The 25913-nt window shown below is 39.3% G+C and overlaps 1 long non-coding RNA gene across 1 annotated transcript in view; it reads left to right on the top strand.

Moving 5' to 3' along the window:
* LOC119262667 overlaps positions 1–16986 on the top strand; it is a 37919-nt gene extending 20933 nt beyond the window's left edge. Inside the window, exon 3 of the long non-coding RNA XR_005129804.1 lies at positions 16741–16986. This is a non-coding gene — a long non-coding RNA (uncharacterized LOC119262667). The remainder of the gene's footprint in view (positions 1–16740) is intronic.
* The last annotated feature ends 8927 nt before the right edge of the window (positions 16987–25913 follow it).

Genomic DNA, 25913 nt, shown 5'->3' with positions numbered 1-25913 from the left:
CACACACACTCCAGTACACAAACACACAAGGCTAACTTCTATATAAAACCCTCAAAGTGATGTTTCATTCCAAAATCAAATATACGTTTTTTTCTCTTACCCAAAATCGGGTGAATCAGCCAAGACATATTTAATGTTTGAAGTTTGCTCCTTTAGTTCTGACCTGGAGCTGCAATGCTAATGTAACAGTGACAGATCTAGATAGTTTTACCGGGGGTGGCAAAGGGGTGGCTGGGAGTTTGGCAGAGGTGGTGGGCTACAGCGCAGTGTGTTTATAGTCATATGCAAAATTATGCTATCCTTATTCATTTAATTTGTTAGCTGACAAGACAGCTAGATAGCCAATGATATACATGTGTTGAGTATGTAGTTGTATTACAGTGTTTATATAGAAGTCAGTCAGTGTATGTTAATTACTCACTTTGCTCAGGACGAACTTTACAAAGATAGGCTAATGTTTCCATCTGCACTGACTTTCTCCCAGGGACTTGACCACAGGTGGCCTACCCAATCAAAAGGGGAAGAATATTTATTGAGCAATTTTTTTAAGCTAATGAAATTTGATTTATTTTCTATGAGTGATGACATTGTATCATTGTTAATTAATACACTTCCCCTCCAAGCTCTACCTTCTTTTCTCAGCCCTCTAACCACTGCTAAGTTTGTTATCAGGATGCCCGTGTTTGAATTTGAAGCTCTAGTTCCCATTAAAGTATGTATTTGGGGTGGTTGAAACAGATAGTCCATCCCATAGAGTATGACAGTGTCCACCCATCTTAAACCAAAAGTTTAACCAAACGTTTATCCAATTTTAAAAAACACTGCTGTCATTTTTATGCAAAATTGCCACTTACGATGCTCTGAAGTAGATTGAAATGGGCTTTGTGACAATGTCAAAGGGAACATCTAATGACACTTGCATCAAGTCAGCAAAGGTAAGACATAAATAGATCTAAATAAATTTCATGCCCTTCCTGGCAGTAGGCTTTAGCCTGTGATGATTAATTTTAGGTTTTTTGTGTTGTTTTTCTTTGTCTTTGTATAACTATTTGTCTGATTTTAACTGTGTTGTCTTCATTGGGCAAACATGCCTGTAGCAAGTGGATATATACTTTCTAATAGAGGGTGCTCCAGAGTTGCTTGTGTTGACGTGAATCCTGGTTGATTGCTATTGTTTTGTGGTAGGGTGAAATGCTATATTTACTGATGTAAATATAGGGGGCAGTCGTGGGCTGGAGGTTAGGGATCCAGCCTTGTGACCGGAAGGTCGCCGGTTCGATCCCCAGAGCCGACAGCACATGACTGAGGTGTCCTTGAGCAAGACACCTAACCCCCAACTGCTCCCCGGGCACTGTGGATTGGGTTGCCCACCGCTCTGGGCAAGTGTGCTCACTGCTCCCTAGTGTGTGTGTGCTCACTAGTGTGTATGTGGTGTTTCACTTCACAGATGGGTTAAATGCGGAGGTGAAATTTCCCCGTTGTGGGACTAATAAGGGTATCTTAATCTAAAGAAATGTGCATGTTTTGGAAATGGTCACATAATCTCCCAAGTTGGCCTACCCACTTTTTCAGAGGCCTATCCAAGAATAAGTGCCTATGCCACTGCTTTTTCCTTATTCAGCAGTTCTGCAGTGCAGCATTATTAAGAGAGAGAGTGTTTCGAGCTGAAAAGGAAGGCATGTCTCAATTTCTTGCACCTGATTGGCTTGTTTTGTGAATGAGTAGCATGATTAGCCATATTAAATATACTGTCCTTGATTTTTCCCTTTTTTTGTGAGATCCACTTAAGACATTGTTGTGGGTTTATGTCCCAAAAAGATTTACATTTTAAATGACTATTTCCAAACTGTCTTTTATTACTTAGAATTAAACAGGCCATTTAATACTTACATGCTGCATCAAACTCATTTCAAAAAAGACAAGGAAATTCATACAGAGGCCCTTAAAGATGAATCACTGAAAAATAAGCCTGCATTTAAGAGCTTATTTCAGTTTCTTTACCACATCTTGTTTACTGAGTGCTCCCACAAGGAGCCCCGACCATGTAAAGCATAACTGAATTTCTGGAGTACTATGTGCAGCGTATCATGACATGCTATGACATTTTATTAAAGCTTGAGTGTTGAAGACACCTTAATGGAGCCACTGAGCGTACTTTGATGTAAGACTACCTCGCTTCAGAGAGTCGGCACTTGTGAGGATGGGATTTTGGGAAAATCCCCTTCCGCTCGCCGTCACACACAAAGTATTTAGAAACATCCGCATCGTACACCTTGCTCCCTGTCAGGCAGCCCCAGGTCATGCGACCCAGCTGACGGACCACCTGCTATTGGTAATGTACCAACACTGCGAGCGATGACAGCTTTCCGATAAATGTAACGGCAAGTAGGCCCGAGGGCATTGGGGAATGTGAGAGACCCTGCCGAAAACAGCTTTTACACTCACACTGAGCCACGAAATAGAGCTCCTAACCGCAGATGTTTTAAAGCGCAAAGACAGAAGCTACACTGGAAAGCATCACATCCACTTGTAGTTGTTTATTCCCATTCATTACCTGTTGGCAAATTAAAACATGCCTGCTATCAAAGTGAGAAGAGGAGGGAAAGACTGCAAATGATGTCTGGAATTATAAACATCAACAAACCAAACAGATATAATTAACCATTTTTATTCATTTGCACATTCGTTTGGTGTAATAAACACCAAACAAGCCAGGTTGTGCACTTCATTACATTGTTGAAAAATTAATTGACTAAACTTGTTTAGCAAAGTTCAGCAAAAAAAATCAAATTTACACTATTTTCCCCTTAAGCCCACAGCACCAGCCAAGCCAAACTGAATGTCTAAAGTTTGCTTCTTCAGTTTGGCAGACACAAGTAGGGGAGCTCTAACAGTAACTACTTTTTTGTGTAGTTTACTTTTGGTCACCTTGCATTCTTCACAGCAATGTTATCTGTAAATGTTCATAGCAGTTGGATGGATGTTTCACTACAAAGACTTTTGAGATTATCATAAATGTATTTTTTTTCTTCATGGTTTTTATTACTGAATTGTGTTTATGATTCATAGAATCCACACTCACATTATTTGAAAGACTGTAATATAGCACTGTTTTGAAAAACTATACCAAACTCCAAGTGAGAGCTAGTTAAAGTGCAGCCTCCATGTGGCGGAGGTAGTTTAACACAGTGGTATAACTAAACCTTCTAAAATAAGCAATACAAAAAGCTCATATCCCCCTATACTAATTTTAGCATAGTTTTAGACATAGATTCATCAAAAATATTCTACAGATGTCATTTTATGTGTCATGATTGGCCCCTCCCAGTCCTACATGTGCTTTTGTTTACTTTCCAGTTACTTTCCAGTTTACTTCTTGTTTATTCCCTGCCCTGCCCCCTTATTTCTTGACTCCGCCCTTGATTGTTGTCACCTGATTTGTCCACCTGTGTATTGTGAACCCTCTTTGTTTCCCAGCATTTAATCCCTGCATTTTCCCCTGTGAATTGGCTGGTCTTTCTATAACATTGTGGAGCGATGATGAGGTTTACGCATGTGTGAAGAGAAGCAAGATTTATTATGGGCAAATCCATTCTCAGGGTCAAAACAGTCCAGGTTCAAGGAGCCAACACGGATAGATGGAGGGACAGACTTGACAATGAACACAGGATAAACACAACGGAGGCAGGAAGAAACAAACAAACAATATCGAACACTTCAAACAATACATCAAACAAAGACCAGCAAACACATAGTGGAAAACACAGGGCTTAAATACAACAGGGATAACCATACACAGGTGGAAAGCAGGTGGAACAAATCAGAGGCGGAGTCAAGAAAACAAGGGGGCTGGACTGGGAATCAAAACAATGAAAGCACATGGACTAGACCAAAACAAAAAGCACATGGAAGACTGGGAGGGGCCAACCATGGCATTATGTTAATGTGCTTATATTTTTTTGCTCTACTTTGTGTTGAACAGTAAAAAACACAGAACTGTATTGAAGTAATTGTGTTGAATTAATGAGCCTCCCAGTCGGATACAATTAACCCTACATTTGGTCATCTTTTTGCTGAGTTGTTCGGAAACAGTAGGCGACTGAAACAAAATGTATGTTTTCATTGGTAGCATAGCTTGTCTATCAAATTTATTAACGTTGCTCAAATATTTTAAGTTATATAGATCAGGTTGTGCTCTCTACAGGGATTTTAAAATATTTTTTATTGATTAATTTTGTTTCTATTTATTCGTTTATCCACTGCATGGAGCAGCAGATTCAGGTGCAGACTTCAGCCCTAAATCATGACCTCTTGGGTTGCAGACAGGACAGCCCAGCCAAGGAGAATGACCATGCAGGAGAGGATGCTTATTGTAGGGAAATGTCAGCCTTGGATCTGAGACAGCTGACTCCCTTCACAAAAGCTCAGGACATAAATTAAGTATATGCATGTCCATATTTCTGTAGAAAGCAGCCCAGGAAACACACATTGTCTTTGAAGTTGTTTCCATACTAAGAGAGAGCACTGAACAAACAGAACAGCCTCAGACAGTGGACAGGCTCAGGCTAGACTGGTGGTGACAGTCTGAAGGTTGTTTCTGGAAAGGAAGCACAGCAAGGAATTTATGATCATAAAAATCGAATGCTGATAACATAAAGAAAGAGTGATAAAGAGATAAAAGTCTTAGTATTACTTAATTAATACAGTGATCTGGCTGGAGAAGGAAAAGGCAAGAATGTGACATTTGATTTTTTAGCGTTACATAATACATTTACATTTCTCATACTTGTAACTGTCATTTTGATCTTTATGAATGTGACTTTTTAAAGGACCACGTAGGACTACATTCGTAACCACTGCATGACGCATTCATTTGGGTCCAAATGTTGTTTTGAAAGTAAACCAACATATACAGGTCATTAAAAAGGTAAATAAAAAAGAAGAAAGAAGTTCTATAGGTGGTGTTCTCACAAAAAACACCTGCTATCTTTGTGTTTTTCCCCTAAGTTAGAGCTAATGAGCGACTGTGTGTGGCTAATCATACAGAACATAGCACTGAGGCTAGTCATATGGTGCACATGTGGCTAAGGGGTGGGTCAAGAATGTGTGTATGTGCGTGGGGGAGGGGCCTGCAGCGGTTCATGCTCAGGGACCCAGGATGTATTAATCCTTCCCTATGTGCCTAAAGATCAGTGGGGAAAACTCATGGCCTTCACAGTATTCAGAGAAAACCTTGTGGTGTTATATTTAAACTCTCCAAGTATTGTAGTGATACTCTTATTCCACGGGTAAGTTTTGTTGGAAAAGAAAGGGTTACAATCCTGAAACTTGTATATACTGTAGGTAGATACTGCCAGTCAAGCTCCCCTATTGGTTAGGACTTCAGGAGCTGAAGTAGAGGCCTAGCATGTCAGATTAACCAGGGAAACAGGGAAGTTCTGTGCCAAGACTCTTTAACTAATGAGTCACTGTAAAACTGCTACATACAATGTACAATATATGTTAATATGTGTCTTGCAACCTTCAACCAAAACATGTCTTTGACAAGCTTCCAATACCTGTGTTTAATCTAGAAGTTTTGACGTTGTTTTGACATTTATGGCCACACTTGAGCACACCCTGCTGAAAAATTCAAGACCAGGTTTTGCTGGTAGCAGGTTTCAGATGGTCGGAACTGGTCTTTGATGGTCATTTGCTAGTTTCATGCATACATACTAGTGAACACACACACACTAGGGGGCAGTGAGCACACTTGCCCGGAGCAGTGGTCAGCCCTATCCACTGCGTCCGGGGAGCAATTGGGGTTAGGGGCCTTGCTCAAGGGTACTTCAGTCATGGACTGTCAGGCAACCTTCCGGTCACAGGGCTGGTTCCCGAACCTCCAGCCCACGACTGACAATTAGCCAACAAAACGAAAACATACCATATCCTCCTAGAAAAACCTGGCTAGACTAGCATGGCATGGTTCGTCACCAGCAAAACCAGCATAGGTTGTGTTTTGGAGACTGGTATGCTGTTCTGGAAGCTACGGCGCTGACCACCACAAAAACCAGCGCATATTGATATGCTGGTCAACCAGCATGACCATGATGGGTGACCAACTAAACCAGCATCAGTCCGGGATACTATAGGCTGTTTCTCTTGGTAAGGTGTGCTGGTCACTATGGTCTAGCAGCTTATCCAGCCTGAACTGGCCAAGCCATTTTTTTTCAGCAGGGCAGACATAGACAAGAACACGAATTCTAGCATTGCATGTCGAAGCTAATGCCTTTGAGATGTGGAGCACAAGACTTTCTTTAAGCTGAAGCTCTATAAGCATTGAGTAAGGAAAGCAGTTAAAAAAATCGACCCGTCATGTGGTGTTACCATTCAAGCGCCGCGTGTCCTCAGGCCACAGACCCGATTTATCAGCGAGGAAGGAAAAATTGAAGCGATTGCTGTGCGTGTAGAACCGCCTACAGCATCACAACACGCCAGCTTGAGCATTTCATTTGTAACAACATACATTGTAACGTTTAATTAAAGTCGTCTACGCAACACAGGCGAGGTCTGAGCCACCATTTCTTCTCTCCAATCGGGAAACAGAAACAACTTCCCTTGACTGTGAAATAAGCCACCTTGGAGCTCTTTTTTGCATGGCTTATGTTCCGTTTCATATCACTGCAGCGTTTATCATGACAGGGAGGCAAACTTGGTGGCTTAAGTCTCACACGTTAAAAAGAAGAGAGAAAAAAACTCTTAAGTTAAATCAGTTGTTTAGATTGGCTGTCTCAAAGAAAATCCCAGGCTGGACCCGGCGGGATGAGGTCATTGAGGAGCAGTCAATACGGATTAAGTCAAATTGCTTGCCTGTCTGTGGAAGCACAAGAGGAATTGCCCGAGTAGCAAACGAGGAGAAAAAAGTGTAATTTAAAGCTACGTTTTCTCTCCCAAGCAGGCCTTAATTGAGGATAAAGGCTCTTTTCAGGCATCCACAGCTGTACAGTAATTAGAGCTTTGATTTGAATGTGATACCTTGTTCTGGCTAAAGCCCACCAGTCATAGCACTCCCAACATACACACACAGTCACACACCACCACCTCATCCTGGATCATATTATTTCGCCTCTTTGCAGACGTTTGTGGGGAGGCCTTCGCAGAGATCTGTCACTCTTTTGCCCTTTCAAGCACCATGAGGAACGGATCATGGGAATACAAAATCGATGCCCTTTTAGCATGTCACTCCTTCACACGTTCTGCGAGTAAAAGCCTTATAATAGCTAAATGAGCAACACATGTGAGGAAATATTTCTACAGGCTTGGGAATTGATCGCTTCTTCGAAGTGCTCAGAGCTGGTGTCAAAGCCGGGAATGCCTGGAAAAGTTGCGACGAGCCGTGTAAACAAAATTATTTTTTTAAGTCTGTGTGATTTAATATGTAGATACTAGCAGTGACCTCGCAATGAATGCATTAGATTCAATTGGGATGATTCAGTGCATCACAAGTTCCAGCAATTCACCCCAATTCAGTTCAGTTGTGATTCTTTAGGGAATTATTCAATATTTATCACGAACGCACTGACGATTCTGGTTCTGATTTCTTTACAGCCAAATTCAGAGGATTGTATTAGTCTTACTTTAAAGCTCACTTTGTGTGTGTGTGTGAAATTCACACATGAAACACAATAGCACATTTCCAGTACAATATAAATAACCTTATTTTCTCTTTTGGTAAATAAAAAAATCAATTGGCTATTTAGAAAAACAGAACTGACGCATGGAAAGTAAGCTGGATATTCAACATAATACGTCATATATAATTAAGTGATGACATTTTGGTAGAGCTGTAGCAGCAGCATTCAAATACAGCGCAAGCGCATTTACTTAACTTAACCTTATTTACATGAAAAATACAGATCATAAACTGTCTGACTGCCAATCACGTTTGAAGCAAAAATCTGCTAATTCTGGTCTTAGCTGATTTCCATCATACACCTATAGTGCTCCTATAGGAACTCCCCAAATTTCTCACATTCAACTCACAATTATGATTCTTCAGGAAATTGGAGCACCAATTATGAATTTTGGCCAATTCTAAATCTCTTTACAGACCATTTCTGAGGATTTTTTTTCAAGTTAGTCTTAAAGTAGTCATAATTTTTAAATTTTTATTTTTCATAATATAATTTTTCATAATTTAAAAAAAGTCACATGTATGACTTTTTAGTCATAAAAGCAGCTGGCTATTTAATTAGCAGGACTGAAATAAATGCTATAGAGTAAGTAAGAGGGAACTGGATACTCAGCACTAAGATATATGATTATGACACATTTTGTGTTGCAACAACATTCAAATACAGCACAAGAGCACCTGCCCCACATTATTTACACCATAAAACTGCAACACAGATCAGTCAAAATCAAGACAATCCAGCTGACCATTATGTGTCAATCATTTCATTTGAATACAAATACATTACAGTTCTTTAGGAAATTATTCAGTGAGTTGCACCAGGAAACTTTCAAGGCTGATTCTAATTCTGATTCTCATTACTTTGCAACCAAATTCGGTCATTGTTGAATTTTTAGCCAACTTTTATTAGCCTTATTAAAGCCTTGTTGAAGTCCACACTGTATGGCAGAAATGAACATATGAGTTTCAGTAGTCTATTAGCTGAAGTTGCAACATAAATATTATTTACATGTTCTAAACTGGCATTTTAAATTCTTTCATGCTGTTTAAATAAACAATTAATCACACAAAGTGGTACAGTGAAAGGTACTGTTTAGCATGAGTTGTATAATTATGCTGTATAATTCCTTAAGTAGTACAACTCAATTCACCATACAGTCTCAAATTTCACTGTTTCATTTGGTTGTAATTCTTTTGCAAATCATTAAATGCGTCATGACTATTTAGATTTTGTTCAAAGCTATCTTTAAAAACACATGGCTGGAAGAACCATTTAATGAAACATGCCGACTACAATGGAGTATACAGACTACAAGATTTGGGGTTGTTTTGGATGTGCATGTTTAAAGGCTGAGAATTGATGCAGTACAGCGCAAAAGCCAGAGAGCACCTGCGTTTATTTAATGATCAGTCAAAACAGCCAATAAATGCAAGGTATTCGTGACTTAGTCATGTTTAGGGTATATTTTGAGCAGGTTAGACATAAGATGGTTCTTGTGTAAAGAACACATTTTAAAAATATAAATAAATAAATAAATAAATAAATAACAATACAAATAAAATGGGACTCCTACCAACTGTACAAGAAGTGTAGACTACCAAAAAGGTCACCATCACCGCCAATACTTAAAGCTTTCATCTGTGAAAGAGAGGAGAAAAAGAGCTCCACTCTTGCTTCAGATCTAAAAAAAACAAAAACAGTTTAAACACTGAAAAAAATGATATTATATTTAGTTTAGGCTTCTTTGTCATTTTCTCTTCTGTTTTCTTTCTCTGATGCTGAAAATTGACCTCACTGAATAGTATTATATCTCGCTGGTGTCGGAACAAAACCAAAAAAACTAAATTTCATGATGAATGGAGCAAAACAAACGGCTCAAAATGACAAAAAGTCTGGTTACACTGACTTACATTGAAAGTAAAGCATGTTTTTTCCTTCTCCTGTAAAGTTATTATTTTGGAGATATGAGGTTTTGCTCTGATAACAACGATATAATAGTATTATTATTATTATAATAGTGATATAAGCGATCGAAGTCTGTTCTAACAGTCCAAAATTGCTGCAGCTGAAGCATCACCTTTAGAACGATACATTACAATGCAGTGATGCATCTGCACCCTCCTAGTAGATGATGAACAGGGTGCTGCAGTAACACTTACATGCAATCATGTGTACGTTTGTGTGTATCACCTTTTCCATTCATGCTAAACAACATCCAAAACACCCATGTGTTCTCACCTATAAAGCGAGTGAGGAATGTTGATGGGCCTCCTCTCACTTCTCCCATGCTCTCCACTCCCTCATTACCAGCCTTTTACAGTTTTCTCATGCCTGCAGCACAACCTGCATCTGTACAGGTGATTCCTGTGTTCGTGCGAGTTGTCTAATAAGATTATACGTTTGTTGCTAGTTATGCTGACAGCTATTGATGAAACATCATCTTTACTGCGGGTGTTGTTTCTACTGTTTTCCGAGGGAGCTGTCGGGTGGAAATGTGTCCAGCTCCAGAGTGGAATATCCATTATCATCAGCGGAGCGGCAGCCTTCGGCCTTCCATCCTTAGAAGAGCAGAAATGAAACCATCTGCTTTCGCCATCTGTACTCTATTTGTTAATTATTCCTGGGCCAACACTGTGTCTTTCTTCCCCTCTCTTTTTTTTCCTGCCCCTCCATCTCTCCCTCCTGTCTTTCACTCAAATACCTTTAGGCTTCCTTTCTTCCCTCTGTAGGCCGAAAGGGTGCTTGTGTGGCCACAGAGGCCGCCTGAGCCACGGAGCTTTCAACGTCTTAATAAAGATGAAGATTGCATCACGTCTGGAGTTATTAATCATCCCTGGCTGACGTTTTTTTTCATGGGTTTGGGGGGGTAAATCTCTCCGTCAGCGCTTCAGTTCATGAAGCAGGATCTTTATCTGAAGGAACTAAGGCTGAGGCCTGATTGGCAACTGGCAGCCATTAAAGGACACAGCGCTTTGGGAGTGGAAGCCCAAAGTGAAACCACATCTGGGTAATCAAAGCTCGCAATGCAACTTTCACAACTTTTCACACAGCCACCAACTGCTGTTCATTTTGATTGATAGAGCGCTCATCGTCGCTGCTGTGGTCTCGGCGAACCTTTGTAACGCAGGATTTGATTAGTCGTGTTTCCCCAGAGTTTAATGAAGACCTAATGTCTGCTACTGGCACTGCGTACGAGACTAACTATGATTTAGTATGTGATTGTTCTGATGTGTACAGAATGAATTGTTCACTACAATAAATCAGCAAAACCACCCACACTATTAAATTTGCATGAATTTGCTTAAATGCAATGTCCATAGCGTGAATTCTAAAAGCCAAATACAAGTATCTCTGAGCCGTTGAGCTAAATGAAGGTAGCAAACACAAACTAGACTAATAGCTGTGCAGTATTCCTACCACTGAATTATGGACAGAATGAATTGCACTATCAAACTGTTAGACACTGTGAAAACTCTATAGTTTAATTCTTTGAGTCCATCCTCTGGCTTTCAGACCTGTTCTTTGTCACTGATAACATCACCTGAAATATTGGACTGCTAAAAATGTAGAGTATGTTAAAGCTTCCTAATGAGTAGCAAGCCAAGTCTTAAAGCCACACAAGGCTCAAGGACAGGTCTGGTCAATCACACCACCAAGGTTGCACTTAATAGCTGTGAGGGACTGGGAGAAAAGCGGAATCACAACAACGCAGTGGAAGGAAATGGATATTAGAACCTGTAGGCCTTTCATTCTTCTGATTTCTTTAGCACATTCAACAATGGGATTTGAACCTGCAACCTTGAGGTTTCAGATTTGAAGCCATTGATTGGCTCAGACATAGAATTCTATGAATATTAGTTGCTATGGTTGCTTGGTTTTGTTGCTATGGTTTACAATTCTGGTCATTTATGGGATGTCATAAATGTTATATAAACTCTGTATTCAATTCAAATGAATTCATTGCGGACTAATAGTTTACAGTTCATAATCTGTTTACGTTATGCATGTGAGATGCTGCATGTTTTTGTCCTTTTGTATATCAGACTAAAGAATGTCTACTAGCGTACCAGACTAATGAATTTTCTACTATAAATTGGCAATAAAGCTTTGGGTTAAACCGAATTGTTCAAATATCATCAACATGATAAAGGACACAGATTTTCCTCATCGATAGATCATTCTACCAAATTGGTTCAAAGTCAGTGTCAAAAACACATTGGACTTTGTCCTGACATTGACTTTCAATTACAATCCCTTTTTCGAATGACCCTATAACTTAAACATATTCGTTTTATTAAAACAAATTCGATTTTGTCACTAACAAAACAATCATAACACTATAAAAACCTTCCCAAATGATTCAGTACTGACTGGTAAAGTGGTGGCAACAATTGTAGGTAATTTTGAGCAAAAACGCTAACCAGTACCTGACTTGCTTATACAGCTTTGAACAGTTATAGCCACAGAAAAATCATAACACCTTTCATGAAAACACAAAAACTTGACATAACTGCTGAAAATAGGTTTCAGTAATGACAATTATTCAAGTAACACTTCCCCCACCCCCCCAAAAGACAGGACTCATAAAATGATGATTTTGTACATATTTCGTTTTTTTTTCTTTCAATTAATGTATTGAATTAAATAGATCATAAAATAATCCTTGTAAATGTCTAAGGTCTGAAAATGTTTGTTGTTTTTTTTTTTCTGGACCGCAGTTTTCACTAAGTTTGCACTAAGTTTGCACTAAGTTTGCACTAAGTTTGCACTAATTCGGCAGAGTGTTCCTTTTTTCTTTGTAGTTCTATGTAGTAAATCTCAGGGATTATTTCTCTCTGTTGTCAGTTTAAATGGAGGATTAAAAAGTCTACACAATTATGTAAGTGACTGACCCTTGGTCATCACTATCACTGTTGATCTTGCATCACGTGCCACAAGTGTGGCTTTAAATTGAGGATTTAAATACTTAGATACTTTAGAATCACAGTGATGGGATCTTCAAGTTCACTAAAGTTTATGCTTTTATTTTTAACATTTCATCCCTTGTGTACATTTGCATTATACAGCCAACCATGTAGTTACGATTCAAAGAATATGCAAGCATGTTTCAACCTAATCTTAATCTGTCACATCTGTATTGGATCATATGGCTGATTTCAACAAACTATAACTCCAACATTTCTCTACAATTAGAAAAGAACCTGTTGAGACAAGCCATTCATGTAATAGGAGCTAATATGCAGGTACCAAAGCTACGGCCTATTGGCTTCTATTATAAGTAAGTATCAGCTTTTCTGCTTTTACTAAGTGCTTTTAAGTTAAATTCTTTTAAGAGGTTCCATGCAGTACTACCACTATTATATAGAACAAAAACAGAGGGAGAGGTGAAGAGAGGGTTACAGATAGTGTATGTGTGAATGTGCTAATGTGTGTGAGGGTCTGGTGGTATATGAGGGGGGCTACATGTGTTTAGTGGTGTGAACAGGTCAGTTTAACTGAAAGCAGAGAAGGGTAAAGCAGGGTCAAGACTGGGTCTGTGCCATAGTTCATACTATGTACACAGCAGCACTGTTAAGCCCCTACACTCTAAAAGATCCACTTTTTAATTGCTCATCCTCATAAATATATACAGAGAGAACTCATAAATTATTCCAAAATGGCCTTTAAGTACATCTTATTTATTTCTCTGGAGAATTCTTTGAGGAGATTAGATATAACGTTTTCTATTTACGTAATACGGAAGCAGAAACTCAACAGGAATTCAAAAATGATTACAAAATGTAGAGAAAATGGGATGCCTAACAAACATGCAAGACCACTGGTAGACCACCAAACTGTTACCATCAGATATACAGTATTTAAACTTCTGTCTTAGAGAGAGAGAGAGAGAGAGAGAGAGAGAGAGAGGAGAAAATCAAGCTCCGATCTTGCTTCAGATCTGAAAAAGTCCATGTGTTTCTGTCCATCCTTCCAACCCAGTGAGGCAGAAGCTATTATTGAGAAAGCAAACGTCAATTTTGGACTATAGACTTAGACTTTGATCATTTTGCTTTGACCCTGTACCTTAATTATGTTAATAATTATGTTATGTAAAAAAAAAATATATATATAGATATATATATATATATACACACACACACACACATATATATATATATATATATATATATATATATATATATATATATATATATATATATATATATATATATATATTGAACATTCCATCTTGCATGACCTAAACAATTATAACACGACCAAAGTTTTACCAAATGTTTCGGGAGTGACAATTTTATCTCATTTTTCAGCTTTAAACAGTTGTACACACACAAAATTGTATCAAAATCATTCAAACAGAAACAAGTTTGTGTAATTGCAGAAAATATGTGTTAGGAAAGTGACTATTCTTAAGGTTCCACACTGATATTCAAAATTTGAACACATTTTCTTCAAAACAACGGGATCAAACTGCTCATCATGTGGCCATGAGGGACAGAGATACAGTCTTACGTCCTGCTCTAAAATGCATGGGTGTGGTTTAAATAAGCTCCGCCTATTTACTAAATCTCAATTTTCAGTTATTGCCTTCAGTTTAAAGCCCCTGTCAACATGGTTTTAATTGTTTCAATTTTTCTATTGTAAGTTATATTCAAATTCCAATCAAATTTCCGAGGTACGTCCCACTTACAGCTCTATGGGAATGTCAGGTTCAGCCATGCACGTTTGAACCCTCCCCACAGGAAAAGAGACTGCTCTGCTCTTCTGGACTGGTCACTGAATACTGAGTAAAATGTGCAAAGTGGAGGGCAAGCTGTCAGTGGGCTCATGTTAAAGAACTTGGGCTTATATTGCATGATGGCTAGTTCACAGGCAGTGCAGCCACTTTATGTCATTAAGTCATTTCAAAAATCTCTCAACAGCTTATAGTGAAAACAGCACAAAAACAAGACATAATCATCATAACTAAAGTAATAAGAAGAATAAATAAGAAGACTTTAATGGGTTAAAGGCTGTTTTTATTTCTTCTCTTGTCTACCTTCCATGGCTCTTTCTGGCCAGACAGCAGAGGATGACAGAGCTTTTCCACAGTCTTTGGTAAGGGGGATTAAAAGTTGTGATGCCAATTTCCTGCCACCAGTCCCCTGTGATAGACAGAGACAGGCTCAAAGCAGCTTATTACACAAGTATGCACATCAGGAGGCCCTTCCATGAGCCGGCTCTCATTAATAGCATCTTTAAACAGGCCGATTAGGCCGGCCTCCACGGCCCTGAACCACCCTGGCCACATGAAACTGACCTCATGACTGTCAACCTCATTTTCCGGCCCAGCAAACAGAGGAGGAACCGGCACGGCTGGTGCTAATGTGTCAGCTGACGCCACGTCAGGTCACTCATGGGTTGCTGTTTGAGAAGAGCAACTCTGGAATTTAGACTGTACGAGGGATAATTATGGAGAACGTCCCCACTGTATCACTGACAGACTGGGCATTTTGTCTTCTGTTTCAGAACCATGCTGCTACAGAGCTGCGCAGAGCAGATTAAACCCATCCTTAAGTAAAAGTATGATTTCTTCAGTGAAATGTTGACTCAAGTAGACGCAAAAGTAGCCCAGCTCTATTTGGATTCTTGTGGTCTGGATTAAAGTAATTTGGATTAAAACTCACAGCAGTGAGCATCCACAAAGCAGCCCAGGTTCCAAACCAGCGGGATTAGAAACTAAACATAACTGCTTAAAAAATATGCGTCATAAATACATTCAGCTCATTTCAAGTTAAAGCTGGAATTTGTAAAATATTCCACATTTATTGTGAATTATATCGCATTATCTTTGATTACATGCACTTTTTGTACTTATATTTACAATCAAACTTTTGCTAAAAACAAAGGTAAGACATGTTTATTTATAGAGCACTCTTCATTCACTGCAGTCGTTCATTAGAATAGAAATTAAAATTAAAAAATAAAAAACATGATCATAAACAATAGAGTCAAAAGAATACAAATAAACATTGAAGAATTATACTATTATACTAAATTTAAAATGTAAAATTTAAAATTCAATTTAATTTAATTAAATTTAAATTTAATTTTAAATTTATTTGATTGGATTTAGTGGAAACATTTTAAAATAAATTAAGTAGTTAAACAAAAAGTTAAATTAAAAAGTTAAACACTACATTTAATTATAAAGTGATAAAATGCCCTGTGATGGACTTGCGACCTGTCCAGTGTGTGTCCTGCCTTCTGCCCAGTGACCGCTGGGAGAGGCTCCAGCTCCCACCGCAACCCAGAAGGAGAAGTGGCTTAGAAATTGTGTGTGTGTGTGGGTGTGTGTGTGTGTGTGTGTGTGTGTGTGTGTGTGTGTGTGTGTGTGTGTGTTTCCTTTAACTCATATACTTTGATCAATTCAGGTAAATGTCTGTTTTCGATTTGTGCTCACATAGCACAGCAGTGATGAGTCCAGTCAGAGTCCAGCACAGTTTGCTGATTTTCCTACTTAAACACACCTGATTCAATTCATCAGTTAAATGCGGGGGCCCTGTCCCTCCAGGTCCCGTTCCTCCTGGACTGCACCCCTGGGAAAGGTCAGATATCAACATTAGCCCCTTAAAACACCTCTATCATGTTGAGCTTAAGAATACGTCAGTTTTCCAACTCACGGTGGAGGTCACCACTAGCCATACACTTCACCCTAACAGTGACCACCTACCCACACCAGCCCAACCCACTCCCCAACACAGAACAAGACAATAAACACATGTACTGCCCTTTAACTGACGAACAACAACATAATCAGTGTTAAAGTCCCTTTCCTGGAGTTTACGCCCCTCCCATGACCCTCCAGAGTGTCTACAGGTCAGCGCCAGCTAGAAGCAGGTTGCTACAGTATGTAATGAGGTGTTAATGCGTTAAATTAAGTACATGTACCTGCGTAAATGTGTCTTTATTACTGTCCACTTCTGGCTATTGCACTTCTATACTGTTACACTTCAACTCACAGGTCATACCATTGCTCTCAAAACAGCAGAGGCAGAAGCTCACATTCTTACTCTCTCTCTCCTCACAGACTGACTCCCCCAAACCTATTAAGTCGTTTTGGAACCGTCATGAGAGCTCTTCAAGCAAGCCCACAGGACAGAAAGAGACATTTCAATTCTACTGAAGCCTGACCAGCATCTTAGATGGTGCAGAACCCATATAATTGTGTGGAGGGCTGCTCCATCAGACAATACTGTGAAGTACTGTTATGCTATTATAGCCAACTGTGAGTATGTGCTTATGATCTCATGAAGTGTGAAAAATGACACATAGACATGAAAAATAATAAAACCCTCTCACACACACTCTAAACTGCATTTTACTGTGTCAAGCTGGCAAATGGCATTTTTCACTGCAGCGATAGGCCACCAATTTCACTTCAGCTTCCAATCAAAGGTTCCACCAAGCGTGGCGGTCCAAAAAAGTAAGGTGAGAGTTTTGGAGAGTTATTAGCAAGCGCGGGATGATATTTCATATCAAAAAGAGTAAGCAAGCTGTCAAAATGTAACAGCCTGTCTGAGGGAGCTTTTATGATTCACAATAATTATTTGTAGAGCCGTGAACAACAAGCCAGGAGAAATACGCTCGCCTTCCTTCGCCACTGAAGTTTATTTAGATTGTATCGACTTTATGTCACGCGAGGTATAAATGTTACACCCTGTTGGATGAGCACTTACCTGCAATAAACAAATTTCAAACGCAGCATACCTGATTAAAAACTCAACTGCACTGCTGGAAGTGCGCTGAGAGATGATGTATTCTGATTTTCAATCGAAATAAAAGCATGCATATAAATTGTAAGGATGGCTGAAAGCCGTGGCATTTATAGCATGGCAGTATAGGCCTTATAATCATAAAGGTGTGAAGAATGTCAATAGCAGAATAAACTGGACCTGAGGTATGGATTAAACCATATATGTGTCTTTGGAAAACACCTTTGGAACGATACGCATGAAAAAGAAATATGCCCTGAATTATACTAGCAAATCGTTTTACTTGTGGTGCTAATTTTGTTCTTTTAAAACAGGGATCCCATCTGATGCATTTCATGCTAGATACTTTTGAGTTTTATGTTCAGTGGAAGGTTACACGAAACAAAAGGTGGGTAGTGAGTAGTTACATTTATTCAGTTACACATGCTCCAGTAAAATTATGTATGTACTTTTCTGTATGTTTAAAACATCCATCCATCCATAAAACACAATACTTTTATTTCTACTCAAGTATGTTTACAAGGAAAGCTTTTTTTATTCATTAGTCTTTTACATTTAGTTACTAATTCCCTTTTCAATCATGCTGTGTTTGCGGTATAAAAGAGAAGAACTGAGCCTAACAAACTTCATTTCCTATGCTGGTGGATGCTGGATGGACAACAAAGTTCCACTGCAGTGCTACCAGGAAACTGAATACTTTTTAGACCTGCTACTTTATTTGTACTTCTACTCAAGAACTGCATCAAAAAATGGACTTTAAAACGCTTTTTTTTTAACGCTGGTCATTTTTTGATGCAGATCTTGAACAATTTGGTCTTTTTCTTCTTTGGCCTGGAGAATAAGATGCCACTTATTCCATAGACACTGTGAAAGGTTGATACGTCAGAACACAATACACACTTCCACTGGGCATGAGTCCATTTCAGGTCAACTCAGGCTTAGAGAAATCGTCAGTGTGTCTGGATGTTGTTGACAAATGGCTTCCAGTGTGCGTAGGACACTAGTTGCATTCATGGATGCAGCTTCAAAGTCATCCCGAGCCCAAGCAGAGAAATCCATCACAGGCAGAGGTGGACAAAGTACACAAATCATGTACTTGAGTTAAAGTAGAGATACCCAAGGTAAAATATTACTCCAGTAAAAGTAGAAGTTCCTCCCTTTAGACCTCCACTTGAGTAAAAGTACTAAAGTATTTACCTTCAAATGTACTTAAGTATAAAGTAAAAGTACTAAAAGAGTAATTCTGGCTCTGATGTCCTGTTATCATTTTTATAACCAGACTGGCTTCATGAACTCATTTCAAGTGAAAGTCCTCCAGCATCTCTCTTGGTAAACCAGTCTTTTAATAGAAGGTCATTAATTAGTGACGCTGACGTCTATTAAAATGATCAGAAGCACAAAACACTGAAGGTAAACAGTTTCCATCAGGGAGAACCGAGTGGCTCTGAAATCACTTTTTACACACAAGCAAAGTTTCAGTTTCAGATTACTTTGTAAATTAGTTACAAGTTGAATAAAAACTGGCTTTAAACTCAGGATCACAAATAAGTTTTCCTTTACTGTGTTGATCTGTAGGCCTCTGTTCATAAACACAAACTAACCCAAACTAATTTACTATAAATGAAAGTGTTTGTATGAAATCAGAAAAAAGAAACACGCCAGTCCCGACTGCATATGTGGACATATTTCTATATTGCGCTCTATTTTACAGGTTAGGTTAGTTCCGTTGGTGCTCTCGCTTTGAGCTTCTTTTGTTTTGACATGTTACTTTTTTATACACACAGAAACCAAAAGGAACGACAGATTTCTCAAAATGTAGGAGGAAAAAGTCGGATATTAGACTCTGAAATGTAGTGGAGTGAAAATAAAAAGTCGCCCAAAATGGAAAAACTTAAATAAAGTACAGACACAGAAAAAACGACTTAAGTACAGAAACGAATTACATTTACTTAGTTACTGTCCACCACTGATCACAGGTCAGTCATGGGCATTTATTTGGTTTATTTGGTTTTTGGCCTTGTCCTTTTGCAAAGCCATCTCTTCAGGTTCCCTGAATCGTTTGATGATATTACAAGTAAAAGAGGGAAAAATATATAAAATCTTTGTTACAACACCTGAATTTTTGTCAAATTTGGACTAGGTCTTTCCTAGATGCTCTTATATCCATAGAAATATCTGCTTTAGCTGTTTAAGATGTTTTTGAACATTTCACCATGCCCATCCCAGCTTTCTTCAATGTGTTGTAGGCATCAATTTCTGAATGATTGAATTCTCACAAACATGTAATGAACTTGATAAGATTAGACATAAATATCTTGTTATTATAGATCCATGGTGATGCAACAGCCATCCATGACTGAGAGCCTAAGTGAGCACAATTGGCCTTGATCTCTGGGTGGGTAGATGGCCCTAACCGCCCCCCCCCCACCCCATCACTCAGCACGAGTGCTGGTCAGAGCAGGCGTCTGTTAGCTGGTGTAACAGAGCTGTTAGACTTTCCTCTGAGCACATTCGACTGTCCAATGTCGTTGCATTTGTGGTAGTTTGAGAAGATGCGTTGGTGCTTCACAGGTCCCAGAGTAGGCCTGTTCCCTTCGCCTTTGTCCCCCTAGCATTAGTAGTATCATGTGATTGGAGGAGTCCTAACTAGTGGGTGGAAATGGAAATGACTAAATTAGGGGAAAACTGTTTTTATCTGTATTTCACCTCCTGTCCCAACTTTTTTTGGAATTGGCTTTGTATTACTGTCATCATATCTTCATGAGTATAATGTTATTTTGTATTGGAGACCTAAACATCAATCCACTCAAGCTGTTTTTGAGCCTGTGTGTGTGATGTGGTCTGAAGAACTCCCGAAAAATCAGAGTTTGAAAACATAATAGTAATTGTTATTTATTAACGCAGACAGAATTTATGAACACAATCTGTGTGCACATGAAAGGAGGGTCAGAATTTGGATCAAATGCCTGATGTCTAAAACACTTCTCAGTGTTGAGGATGTAATCACCAAAAAAAAAACAAAAATGGGTGACTATTGACTTCTATTGTTTGTGAGCATTAGCCTTGTGGCTCCAAAATGTGCTGGAAAAATGTGCAATCAGATTTTTTTGGCATTTCAGAGGATTCCTTTCAGCACAGTTTCTCTTTCCACCCACGATAAAAACATTCAGTTATGTTCTTTTAAAAGACGTCCAACAAGAAAAGCAAGCAGAAGAGAAAAAAAAATGTAATTTACCAATTCTTTTTGTTCTAAACATGGATTGCAATTCCCATTCGTGGATTTTAGAGGGAAACTTTGAGCAGAATGATGAAAAACAAAAAGAGAAAGACTTTTAGAGCGACACATCTTGAGTTAAATGAATACTAACTGACAGCATGTCTGCGAGATGAATGCTGAATTATTAGAGGTGTTTTATTTCCTGTTCCCTTTTCAGTTTTCAGATAGAAATGAAAAATGTGTGAAATATTTTCGCAAATGCCGCATTTAGCACAATTCATTGAATGATTGAGGTCAATGGCCTTTCTTTTGGGGAAAAAAAGAAGCATTTGAGTGAGCATTATGAAAGGCCCAGTTTCTAGCTGGAGAGGTGCATCACTATGGGAACTGAGGGGGTTACGTAGGTCTGCGAGCTGGAGCAGAATTTTAGGACTGTAAAGTGGACACGGCTGATGGCAATGTTTCATTAGCTAAACCAGCCGTTCCCATTAATTAACACACTGAGTAATTTACTGGCCGTGCCACTGTAAATATTTGCTGAAATAACGTTGGTCTAACTCCAGGATGATGAGTTACAGGACCTGCCCTTTTTATGGTGTTTTTGGTGTTGCTACGATTATGCACATTGTTATTGGAGCATTTTGAGGAAAACGTCAATTATTACCTAAGAAGCTGAGTGATGCTGTTAGAATGATTCACATTTGCTGGAAGTCTGATGTCGTCTTAGATAATGTTTTCTCTGCCTTAATAAATAGGTGCTGGAAAGTGAGGGCAGTAATAAATAAATGAATGCAAAAGGAGATTTAGTCATCGGTCGGCACATTTCATTCCTGACGGGTCTGCAGTTTGCAGCGGATTTCATCTGTTCAGGTGGCTAGTGAGCGTGATGAACATGGGAGTGCTCCTCACATGTTGCTTCTAACTAAATTACCTGCTGGGCCCATGGAACCCATTTATTACATTTTTCCTTTGGGTGCTCCGCTTGTTCAAAAGCCCTAGAAAATTCAATCAATACTTAAGCAGTAAGGAACTGAGGAATGAAACGCTGCTTTGGGTTCATTTCCACAGCAACCAGTGTTATTCACGGCTGTGAGAGAGAGAGAGGGGGAGAGAGTGTGAGAGAGAGAGAGAGGGAGAGAGTGTGAGAGAGAGAGAGAGAGAGAGAGAGAGAGAGAGGGGGGGGGGGGGGGAGAGAGTGAGTGAGTGAGAGAGAGAGAGAGAGAGAGAGAGAGAGAGAGAGAGAGAGAGAGAGAGAGCATGCCTCAGAAGGCCTGTGTTAATGGAATTTCATGTGGTGGGCAATGGTGCAGTCCACTGGTTAGGGCCAGCAGTGTGGTGGGACACCTGCATCAGCACAGATTAGAATCTCTGGACTCTGGAGCTGACAGAAGTTGGGTGGTAAAACCACAGAGCACTGACCACCTGTGTACTAAGGGACTTTTGTGTGATGGGGGGGGGGTTGTGCTGGCGTACTAGATAGAGCCACACAATAGGACTTTATTTAAAGAAAAAAAGTTTATCTCATCTTCCCACAATCAGTAGCCCTCTACAGGACCCACGTCCTACATTTTTCTTGTTTATGAGACTTGTTTGGTTTTATGTAATGATACATCTCTACATGACCATTTTCCAACCTCTCTCAGCTCCTTTAAGCTGGACGAATCCTACATGATCCTCATAAACGGACAGTGTCACACTCTTAACATCAGCCTTTTACAGAATTTCTTGTAATTTTGTCATAAGGCCACACACTAGATGATAAGGGGAGAGGATATAACACACATAATGAGGTGGTGTGCATACTCTCTGCTTTTTTTCTCCATTCTCCTAGCTCGCTTGGCTGTTGCATGCATCTCTCGTTGTGTTACATCGCTGACTACCTCATACTCTGGGACTTGTGAACATTTAGAGTTGTAAAAACATTTCAATCATGTTTGAAAATATCAGAGGCCTCCAATCGGAAGGCCAAACATGGACTTGTTTTCCTTCTCATACCGCCAGTTCATCCACGCCATCAGATGCCCCCGATTGAGCTCCTGACTTGGAAAATATGCTGGATGGGGCAAACAGGATTTTTGTTACTGTGACTTCAGGACTTTTTCTAACTTGCTGATTTGCCATGTATTGTATTGAGCCTCAGTTCTAGCTGAAACATAACTTAAGCCTGAATGGGTGGAGCTAAAATGCTATGGGCTGAATAGGTGGATATATGTAAATGCATTGGTTTTCATCACAGAAACAATGAATTCAAAACAGGCCAGTTTTGCAACTCTCCATATAAGGACTGTATGAAGTGGGGAGTGAATGGTACATTCAAAAATTAACAGTGTTCACATACTACATCACACTCTTTCAAATCACATCATTTTACCCCTCCTTGAGAAAAGCATGAAAGTAAGCATTGATAGCACCAGGATATGAGTGATATGTTCTTGATCTATTACATCTCAAAACAACAAACTTGATCATCTCAAAACAAAAAACTTTATGGCCAGTGTTATAATGATTGTATGTTGACTTATTTAAAGATAATACTACAATAATCTAATTTAAGAGTAGAGAAATGGGACTTTATTAATGTTGATGCTGTGATCTATGCCGAACTCCTCATTTTCCGAGTTGGAATTTTCAGTTGATTGGGCAGTTTTTTGTTCCTGGTTGTGGGGTCTTGAGCTCTAGTCCAAAACACTGGTCTGCACACCTGTGAGCCAAAACACCATGACCACTGATACACAAAGCAAATAACATTGATTATCTAGTGCAGTGCATGTGAAGCGCTGTGATATATTCAATGTTAAGCAAACAGTAAATGTGTTAGACGCAGAGAAAAAAGGCAGATGTGAAGACCTGAGTAAGGATCAAATCATTATGGCCAGCTGACTGAGTTAGAGCATGTCCAAAACAACAAGGCTTGTGCAGTGCTCCTGGTCAGCAGTGGTGTGTACCTACACTATATTTCCAAAAGTTTTCACTCACCCATCCGAATCATTGAATTCTGGTGTTCTAATCGCTTCCATGGCCACAGGTGTATAAAGCCGAGCCCCTAGGCCTGCAGACTGCTTCTACAGACATTAGTGAAAGAATGGGTCGCTCTCAGGAGCTCAGTGAATTCCAGCGTGGTGCCGTGATCGGACGCCACCTGTGCAACAAGTCCAGTCGTGAAATTTCCTCACTACTAAGTATTCCACAGTCAAAAAGATAGATATCAAATATCCAGTGTGTTCACACAATAAAGTTGCATTCTGTTCTTTCAGGTCTTTTCTTTCCTGACACAAAATATAAACCAAGTGCCTTCAATGTCACTTCTTGTTTGCAAGCATCCAGGAGTCTATTCGCTTATGAATTTTCAAACTGTTAATGTCAAAAAAAGCCAAGAACAAGAGGAAGAAGAAAACTCCCCACCCCGAGGTGAGATGAAATGTCCAAAGAGACATGTCTACAAGCCCAGTGCCTGACATGTTAAACACAGATACAAGTTGTCCGATCAGTGAGAGAGGTTTAAGAGTGTGATTTCCCCAAAGAGCCAAGAAGAGGGAAGAGTCGGCCTTGCAACACTGGCTCACAATGTAGGATGTGGAAAGGGACAGCATTGGCAGTCAGGGAGCAGAAAGAGAAAGAGAGAGAGAGGGAAGCAGAAAGTGTTCAGCCTTTCTCATCTCATCTCCCAGTTAGATCCCCCAGAGAAGCTTGGCTTGACCTCATCTCGGTCCACTCAGTCACTCAGGCAGAAGGAAGAGGCAAGAGGAACAATGTGCTCTGCGATACAGCTCACTTTCAACAGCCACTTTAGTGGGAAAAAAAACAACCACTCAACTACAAGTACTCACTATGGCTCTCCCCATCAACCTTACCATATCATGACTACACCGACTGCCTTTTCTCATCAGTTTTTCCACCATCCTGGCAGGGCTTCAGCACCAGTCTCAAGGCTATATGTTGTCAAAATGTCACCATCTGTCTGTGTTACCAACTGGCAGCACTGCAGTCCAATGTCCATATAAAGTAACTGAGGGAAAACAGAGAGGGAAACATAGAGTATCAATGGCCATGATTTGAGAAAGTACAACTATGCATGAGATGTGGATGGAAACTGGCATAAAGGAGAAAGTAGAAATGTAAAGATGAGAGCCGGCATGGATGGGAATGGTGGCCCTACTGTACCCTCTTTCAATGTTCCTTTGGTCCCTTAAACAAGGCTGCGAAGAAACACAGTTGTAAGCATCACTTGAACAAGGCTATACAGAAAGACAGCTATAGGCATCACTTCTACTGTGGCTATTCTGTCATCAGCCCTCCTTTAGACAGTCATTCAAGAGAAGGAAAGTTAGTTTAGTTAGTGGCTATGCATTGAACTTCTACATAAAAGGCACTGACGTGTCCAATCGTGACATGCATGAAGATTCAATACACAAACGCACATCAAGCAGGAGATATGATGACTGGCAAAAATAATGTTTTCACATGTGGGACGTGAATTTGTCATGTGAAGAGTTTAAAAAATATTAGTGACATGTCCCCAGTGCCACCCAACGGAATGGCAATTCATGGACAATGGAAGGAATTCAGCCCACAGTAATCAAAAAGAATTTAAAAATATATAAACAAAAATACAAACTCTTCCATAAAACAAGCCCACATTACTCTGCTCCTATTCTTATTTTTTATTATCTTTAGCAGTTGGACTTTCAGTATGTTTATATTAGGCCTGTCATGAAACTTTAGCTGGCAATTCATTTCTATATAAATAATAGTGATCAACAATTTTTAATTTTTTGAAAGACAATTCAACGACATTAAAGTACAAGATTAAAATTGGCTGATTAACTACCCTTCTTCTTAGAGTAGCCAGAGTACTTAGGAGCTCCCAACTAACATCTATATTATTCTATATAGTAAATTTGCCTCAGAATTGCTCCAAAATTGCTTGGAATAAAATCTCTTTTCATCAACTTACATTAAAAGTAAATAACATTTTTAACTTCTACTGTAAAGCTGCCATTTTGGAGATACGTCTTTGTCTTTGGACAGCCAAAACATGATTGTGAAAGCTACCAACTGGGGACATAAATGTGGTCAGCTTATATAATTGTGATAATTTAGACCACAGACCTAGTTGTATAGCACGATGCAATTATATAGCAGATTAAAAAATATAATGCAATTATAAATCAGATTAAGTGTCTGCATTTATATCTGTTTAGAATGCATTATCTAGCTCGCAGCACACCTGAACCTGTGTTCTACAGCTTTTCATTACAGAGAATCTAAGCT

Source organism: Pygocentrus nattereri, chromosome 28 (genome assembly GCF_015220715.1).
Source record: "Pygocentrus nattereri isolate fPygNat1 chromosome 28, fPygNat1.pri, whole genome shotgun sequence".
NCBI lineage: Eukaryota > Metazoa > Chordata > Actinopteri > Characiformes > Serrasalmidae > Pygocentrus > Pygocentrus nattereri.
Note: the sequence above shows the minus strand (reverse complement) of the source record. Positions and strands in the feature narration are given on the sequence as shown.